The sequence below is a fragment of the Meriones unguiculatus genome (genome assembly GCF_030254825.1).
Source record: "Meriones unguiculatus strain TT.TT164.6M chromosome 13 unlocalized genomic scaffold, Bangor_MerUng_6.1 Chr13_unordered_Scaffold_77, whole genome shotgun sequence".
Taxonomy (NCBI): Eukaryota; Metazoa; Chordata; class Mammalia; order Rodentia; family Muridae; genus Meriones; species Meriones unguiculatus.
This window is the reverse complement of record NW_026843681.1, coordinates 1-8,274: the sequence shown is the minus strand read 5'-3', so window position 1 is coordinate 8,274 and position 8,274 is coordinate 1.

Below are 8,274 nucleotides of genomic sequence, written 5' to 3'. Positions count from 1 at the left end.
TCATGGAAAGTGAATAACTTTCAACCAAGTGAAAAAAAATGGTTTCAAATAGAAATAAAGTGTTAAATTCATAGAAAATAAATACAGATCAGGGAATTCGGACAGCACAAACCATCTCAGCTCTGCCCTTCCATTCTAGAGGCAGACAGAGCCTTAGCCTGGTAAAGTAGTAGTTTAGTAAAATTTTCCACTCTCCCAGGGTACATTTTTCTTTTACAAGTCACAGGGTGCTGCATGTACACATTTCATTACCCTCTCAGTGTCCAGTGTAGTCATCTCTACCTCACAGCTGAGAATTCCTGCAGCAACCCTCAGTCTAACACAAACAGTAACAACAACTGAAGCCTAAAGGAGCTTTGAATTTGAAAGAAAGGAGTGGCAAATGGGAGGTGAATGAAAAAAATAAAAATTAAGTGACATGACTCTTCCTACGTAAGGCGGGGAGAAAGTTTATTATAGATAGAAAGGCACACCCATAGGCCAGAACGTCTGGGAGAGCCCAAGGTTAACACAGCCTTGAGCCATAGAAGGACAGGGAGGAGAGGAGAGGGGCACGCCAAGAAATGAGACTATGACAGTAAATACATGAAACAGATCAGGTAACCAAATTGGGTAGATAACAGAAAGAAAGGCAGCTGGGTTAAGGGCCCGAGCCCTGGGCTAGAGGGCAGTGTATGCCAGCCATAGCCTGTGAACAGGTAGGGACTCGGCGATGCTGGGAAACCTGGTAGCTAATTCTGCTCTGAACTGTTAAATAGGCAACTCAGCCATTTGTCCCAGGATTTGAGTCTTAACAGTGCCCAGGTCCCCACATTGCAGTCTGGCTCACAGTCCATCCCACTTCTAACACGTGGGACTGAGATAGCTCAGCATTCCTAAGGCCAGGACAAAGGACCTCACAAGCAGCTGATGGCTGCACGTTTCTGTCCAGCACAGGAAGGACAAACGACACCAGCTCCTGCTGCTCAGCCTCCTGCTCCACCACCACGTTGGGGGCGGCAGCCACACACTCACCATGTCGCTGCTTTGGAAGTCGAATGAAATCCCCTCACAGGACCCAGCAGCTGAGCTCAGACCACTGGATGCCAAATACTCCGCAGAGCTCAGCTTCCAAAGCAAACCTGCAACAAACCGCCAGGAAAAACTCTCCCCTTCCTCTGATTACAGGCCTCGCCTGGAAGTCCTGAGCTGAGCTCAAACCACTGCACGCCAAACATTCCACACACCTCAGGTACTGATCTGAACCTGCAACATGGCGCCCGGAAGAACCCTCCCCTTTCGCGCCCGGAAGAACCCGCCCCTTCCTCTGATTCATGGATTTGTCTGGAAGTCCTGATTGGCGAGTGAGTCTTGAGCGACATGAGCACCTCCCCTAGGCTCACAGTGTACTGAAGAGACAAAGCATAGTGCTTCCTCACCCAGGAGGAATGAATGCATGTTGGCTAATTACAAAAGCAGTGAGGACCTGGCTTAGGAAAGAAGCTGACTCGGGAGAAGCCTATGCTCTGCGCAGACACCTTGGATCCATGACTTGAACTTTGGGTCCATATGTGGAGAATCAGGGCCACACCTTTTCCAGATCTGCGGACATTTCTTTGTCAGTAGACTTGTGCCTGTTGTCTAATAGCCTATCCTTCTGTCTTCCAGCACTCAGGAATCACTTTCCCTTCTCCTCCTCCTGAAATCAAGGTGGATAGCTTGATCAACCCATTACTCAACTTGCAGTGGAGTAAACAATCTTCCCACATTTTGAAGGCTGCCCAAAATACTAACAATTTAGAAAGATTTCAGAAAACAAAATGAGATTGTTCTGTGACTTCACTCTGGGTTCTGCTAAACTGCAGCTACTCTTCCCCTGGTAGGTATCAGACAACATTGGGACAAAAGCAGGAAACAGATGATACACAATTTGGAGCAAGCATGTCTTCCTCTGTGAGACTGTGAAAACAAACAAACAAGAAACTGGAAAAACACAGTGGTATTAGCAAAGGATGTGTAGGTGAACCGAACAGATAGACTGAATCTCTCTATGGATGTAGCAACTGGATCTATAAGAATTACCCGCAGTTTTTGGTCTACCTAATCCAACAACCCCTGTCTGCAAATGGAAATTTGAAGAATCCAGTAGCCACTCAGACCATGTAGCTGGATGTCTCAGCTGGTCTTCAGCAGATCCCAGAATGCCAAAGATTAGGCTTTTCTCCCAGTTCCAAAAAATATGACCTTGATAGCCAGAGTTTGAGGAAGCAGAAAACAAGAAAGGGCTATCATTTTCAATGGAGTTCATATGTGTACACTGCTATCAGAATGTGGTTTAGAAGAAAGAGATATCTTTTCACCTCAAATAATACAGATTAATTGCCAGGCAGTGGTGGTACATGCCTTTAATTCCAGCAATCCAGAGACAGAGACAGGCAGATCTCTGTGAATGAAAGGCCCACCAGGTATACAGAGGGAGTTTGAAGACATGCATGGCTACACAGAGAAACCGTCCCTTAAAAAAGCAAAATAAAAAATAAATATGAATAAAACAAAATCAAGATTAAGGAAGGGGTTTCCTACTTCACAATACCCAACTGCTTGGGATTTAGTTAACAGAGTTAGCATAAGTAGTGACCCCTACAACCAACTTGGATGGTCTTATCCAACCTCTACCCAAATTTCTCCTGGGAAACAGTGATCCTCTTTGGGACACTATGATCAGTAACAATCAGGTTTTAAAAGAATCAAGATCAGATCGACTGAATCCTGTTGGCTATGCTACAATTCACACCCCCTAATTATGAATGGATTGGTTTAATTGATATTTTTACCATTGAAGATGATTCCAGCAATGCCGAGGGCACTGTGCTGGTACATAACTGACTCTTTAATCAGTGTCAGGACAAGGAGTTTATTTGCAACAAGTACCATCGTCCAACTGGCATCTATGTAAAATTACCTTGAGTGTTCCATCCTATCAGACCAACACATACTTGAGTCTACCCAGCCAGGGATGGTGGGATTGTGCCACTGGGCTCACTCCTTGCTTTACAGCAGCATTCTGAACAATGCCTAAGATTTTTGTATTCTAGTTCAACTGGTTCCATAGATTATACATCATTCAGAACATAAAATAACTAATGTCCTTTTGAGAACACCAGGAACACTGACTCAGTTCAAATGAGAACCCATGTCCTTTACTCTGGCTCTGATCCTAGATGTGGTCTCTCCTGGGGCAGGAACAGAAGTTGCAGTTTTATTGGGTCAGAGTAAAAGTTGTAATGCTTAAAGGGCTGATATAGACCAAGATATTCAATGCCTGGAAAATTCAATCTCCCAACATGAAAGAAGCGTTGACTCTTTGGCTGAAGTGGTTCCAAAAATAGAAGAGGGTTAGACTTTCTATTTTTACAACAAGGGAGTTCCCCAGATGAGAATCATTTGTGGCTATGTTTGTGGGTGATACAGTGTTTGTGAATTCAGTGGCAAACTCCAGGCACTGATGGTGGAAATTTACCTCAACTTGTGGCCTGGGCTGGTTAAGAAAACTTACAGAGAAATAGACAGTGACCTTGTAAAAGAACGTAGCGACAAACAGAGTCCCACCATAATCTGTGCCTTCAATTGATATCCTAAGTTTCTTTTCTGAGCTCCTTCAATGTGTGGGTCATGCCAGCATCAGCCAAAGAAGCCGATTCATCACCTGTGTCATTTTTATTTATTGGCATTAATGACAGCAACAGAGAATAAAGGTAGAACAAAATTTGTACCCTCAAAATGGCCTTGTTACCGTCAAAAGTCAGAATATCATTATTTGGACCAATACACAATATGTAAAATATCTAAATATCAAAAGCCATTGCATACTCAACATGGACCTTAATGTTGCTTTCCAGGAAGAACTGAACTGAAAAAAGAGTGGTGAGAGTAATACAGGCAATGGAGGTCAAGGTAATGAGGATTCAGTGGAAAATAGTCACCGTGAAAAATTTGGCTACAGGTCTTGTGGTAGTTTGATGATGATGGCCTTATATATGATTATATAATTGAAGTCTTGGGCTCAGTTAATGGAACTGACTGAGGAAAATTAAAAGATATGGCAGCATTGGCTGAGGTGTGTATCTCTCTGCAGTCTAAGTATTCTCAAAGAGAATATTGTAGTAGGGACAAGAAGGTGAGAGAGCTTTTACCTCACAATCTTCTGTCTATTGTCTGAGGTAGTGGGCCAGTAGAGGGCACTGTGCTGGTGGAGTTCATGAAGGTGTGTTTCTGAGAGAGAAAGAAACAGACAGACACAGCGAAAGAGAGAGAGACATACCGAGAGACAGACTGAGAGAGAGAGAGAGAGAGAGAGAGAGAGAGAGAGAGAGAGAGAAAGAGAGAGAGAGAAAGAGTACTCAGCAGGTCTATGTCTGTGTTGAGCAGGTAGGATGATGTATGTGTTATAGGTATATAAGTGGCCCCAGTCTGTGTGTGAATCTCTCAGTCAGAAGAAAGGGGAGGCTGTGTCCATGGAAGATAGGATTCAGCATTATCTTTTGTGAAGTCCTGAGTTTCTACAATAACACGGAGCCATCTCCTCAGCCCTGAGAAAGCCACATTTTAAAGCTTTGTATGTCTTTCATTTATATGGATGTTTTGCATTCAAGTGTCCATGTGTCATACCTGCAAAAGCCAAAGAGGACATCAGATCCCTTGGGAATGCATTTACAGGATATACTTAGCTAGCTTGGGATTCCTGAAATGGAACCTGTCTCCTATAACAACACCCAGAGCTATTAACTCCTATGCCTTCTATAGCCTCTTTTTAGTAAATTTATATTTACAGATGTTAATTAAAATAAATTACACCAAGTCCCCTTTTCTTGTCCTTTCTCCATCCCATTTCAAATTCTCTCCTTCCAATGTCTTAAAAAAAGGTGTGAATAATTATGGACCTATATATATAAGCTGAATCCATTTCATTGATTGTGTGTGTAAGGTGTGTGTGCTGAACCCTTTCTATAGGATATATAATTAAGGAGCATATCCCTGTCTGTGGCAAATTCCCACACTTGCAGGAGAGTTCGAGTGTTCAATGCCCAACAGGAGCCTGACCAGAAGTGACCTAACCTGTATTGGACAGGAAACATTACCAAGCATTGGTTGGCAAATTGCTTAGATAACATATAATACTGGCATAGCCTTGAAATTCTGGAGCTGTAAGGAGGACTATGCACATTAATCTTAACCAATCAGTCTCTCTTTGTTCTGTGGACCTCCCATTATATTATTGACCTAGGATGTTTCCTTGGATTACTTTGACATCTTGAAGTTCCTGCCTCCTTTTTCTGAACACCCTGACTACAGGCCTGTGTTACCATGCCTGGCTTAGGTGGTTTTAACCTCAGTGATTTAATAGAATCTTGGGATGAGTGTAATACGTAGTTACACTTAACTATATTGAGAACTTATGTCTGTGAGGCTGGTTTTCACTATCTGTTGCATAACGTTAGAACTCCAATCTACTATGATGAGTATTAAAAACTCAATGTTAAAGAAAAACAACAATTTTCTTTAAAATTAAAGGAGAGGATTTCAAGACAATCAATGGCAATTGAAGAACACTTTCTTTCTATTCCTGTAGTTAGGACCAGAGCCTGTTCCCTAGCTACCATGACTATTTGGACTCAGTGACTCATTCTTAATAATCCCATTGAAAGAACTATGTTATCGTGGTAGACAATGCCCAAATATCCTGCAGACACTAGGGAGGCATGGTAAGCAGATCTAGTATGTACACTAAGTTCCAGGTCAGCCTGAGAATCATACTGAGACTACTCATTCAACTGAAAAAAAAAAAAGAGAACAATGTTTGAAAATAAAATTATTTTTAATTATTTATTTATCACAAGTTATTCATTTTGTATCCTGGCTGTATCCCTTTCTATCTCAACCCATTCCCACCCACCCTCCCAATTTCCCAATGTGCACCTTCCCTGTCCTCTGATAATTGGCTAAGGAAAAAAAGAGAACACAATGTTTAAAACACAAATTATTAATGAAAACTGAAAATATATTAATATATTTATTTAGTGTGACTAATTTCGACCACTGATGAATATATAAGGTTATACTTTTTCTTCCCACACGTGAAATTTACTAATTGAAGACATGATAAACATTTAAATTCAGGCTTGCTGAAACAGTTCACAGAGGGTTCTCATTCCCTAAGGAATAGGTCCATGGAAGCTCCCAAGTAGGAGACATAAGTGTGGGCAAAGAGAAGTGTATGTAGAGAGAGGGAGTGAGAACAGAGAGAAAAAAAGACAGGAGGAGAAGAAACACAGAAAGAAAGAGGGAGAGAAGAAAAGCATATAGAAGAAAACAAAAACAATCTGGCTCTACAGGAAAGAGTGTCTGGGAGAGGGCAAACGCATTCTTTTGGACTGGAAAGTTAAAGGTAGAGGTGGGGTAAGCCAATCATGTCCTTTAGAAGGTAGGGACTGAGGGATGCTGTCAAAGAGGCAACTCAGCAGCTTGTCATGGGTGTGAAGCACAACATATGATAAGTAAATCATCCTTTAGGTTTAATAGGTTTAAATAGAAGGCCAGAGATGGACACAACTAAGTAATCTTACTGGGCCATATATTAAAAACTTCCTATCTATAAATTCCTCCCCCATTCTCACATTATTTATTTCCTGCAAGGTATTCACATGACATAATGTTACAGAGCAGAAAATATCTCATCTAGGAGAATAGGTCTATTCAACAATGACATTCCAGAGGAAAATAGAATTACACGGAATCCATTGATTTATTAGACCTAAGGGAGATATAGAAATGTTTATTCAGAATATTGTTATTCCTGCCAGGTAGAGATGTTACAGGGATGACAGAGTTACGCCTGAGGAGATTTGAAGTCCAATTCGAGACCACCAAGTGGCAGCCTGCATGGTATTCTGACTGACATGTACACTTACCTGAGAAGACAAGGAAAGAGTGGAAGAACTGGAGAATTGAGCCACCACATCTGAGTAGAAACAGAGAATACAATAGAAGGCAGCTTGTCCTTAGGTACAACCCAAGAATTAATTGCTTTGATTAATTCCTGGGACTTTAATCCTTTCTTTAACATCCAAATCTCCTTCCCTTATAGTTCCTCAAGGCTCCACAGGTCTCTGTAAATTCCTGATTTCTCCAGCCTTCTATTGACATCTGTTTGAATCTCAGGATCCCCTGTCAACAATCTCCACAACATCTGGAGTCTTCACCACTCAGGGCTCCTAAATGAATGTTTGCATGCATCAGGGAAGCAGAATACAATTCACTTCTGAAAAGTTGGTCTTCATGCTTTCAAGTTCTTTTTCTCTCTTTCAGTTAGGCATAATCTCAAGAAGGGGTACACCTGACACATGTCCTTTTGGACTCCCATTGCTGCGTATGTGAGATTAACTCAGATTGTGCCTTTGGTCACATAGTCAAGCACTTTTTAAACAAGTGTACTGTCAGTTTCTGTCCTGATCACTTTTGGATAGTTCCATATTTTTGTGAAGATATTGGATTAGAAACTTCTTTCAGCATGCAGCCTAAGTTACTTTTTATGCTATCAATCTTCTCTTTCTTCTCGGTCATCAGGGCTGAGTTAAAGATGAACTTCGAATTAACCTTTCACACCTAAAAATGCTACTCTTGACATGATTATGGGGCTAAATACATGGCTCAGCACCTAGGAGAACTGGCTACACACTCTCATTTTCAAACAAATTTTATCATTCAAACTGTCCTGAATCCCTCAACTATTACATGACAATATGTTTACAATGTAAAAAGAAGACAATATTTTATTGATGTAATATCTCAACAAATCTTATTTGAGCATCAGGGAAACAGAGCTGTAGAAAAGGGTTTTGGTGTCCAAAGCTGGCAATCAGTCTTCAATCATCATATTAAGAAGGCCAAAGGAGATCCAACAAACTTGTCTCCCACTCTGAACATATCAGGTATGGCTTAAAACCCCATAATCACCTTACACACACACCAGAAATATTTCTTTTTAAGTCAATATCCTTGTTGTTACTATATCTATAACCTTTATATTACATACTTCCTATACAATGCAGAACTTTAAGATGAAAGGACATGGATAATTCGGAGGAACATATAGATTCACAGAATCCAATCTTATGTATATATTCATATCACATCAAGCTATGTAGTGAGATGCAGTTGATGGATGATTAAACTACTTCATTACATCTTCAGGATACTTGATATCACAAAGCTTTGAGTTAACAAAATGAACACATA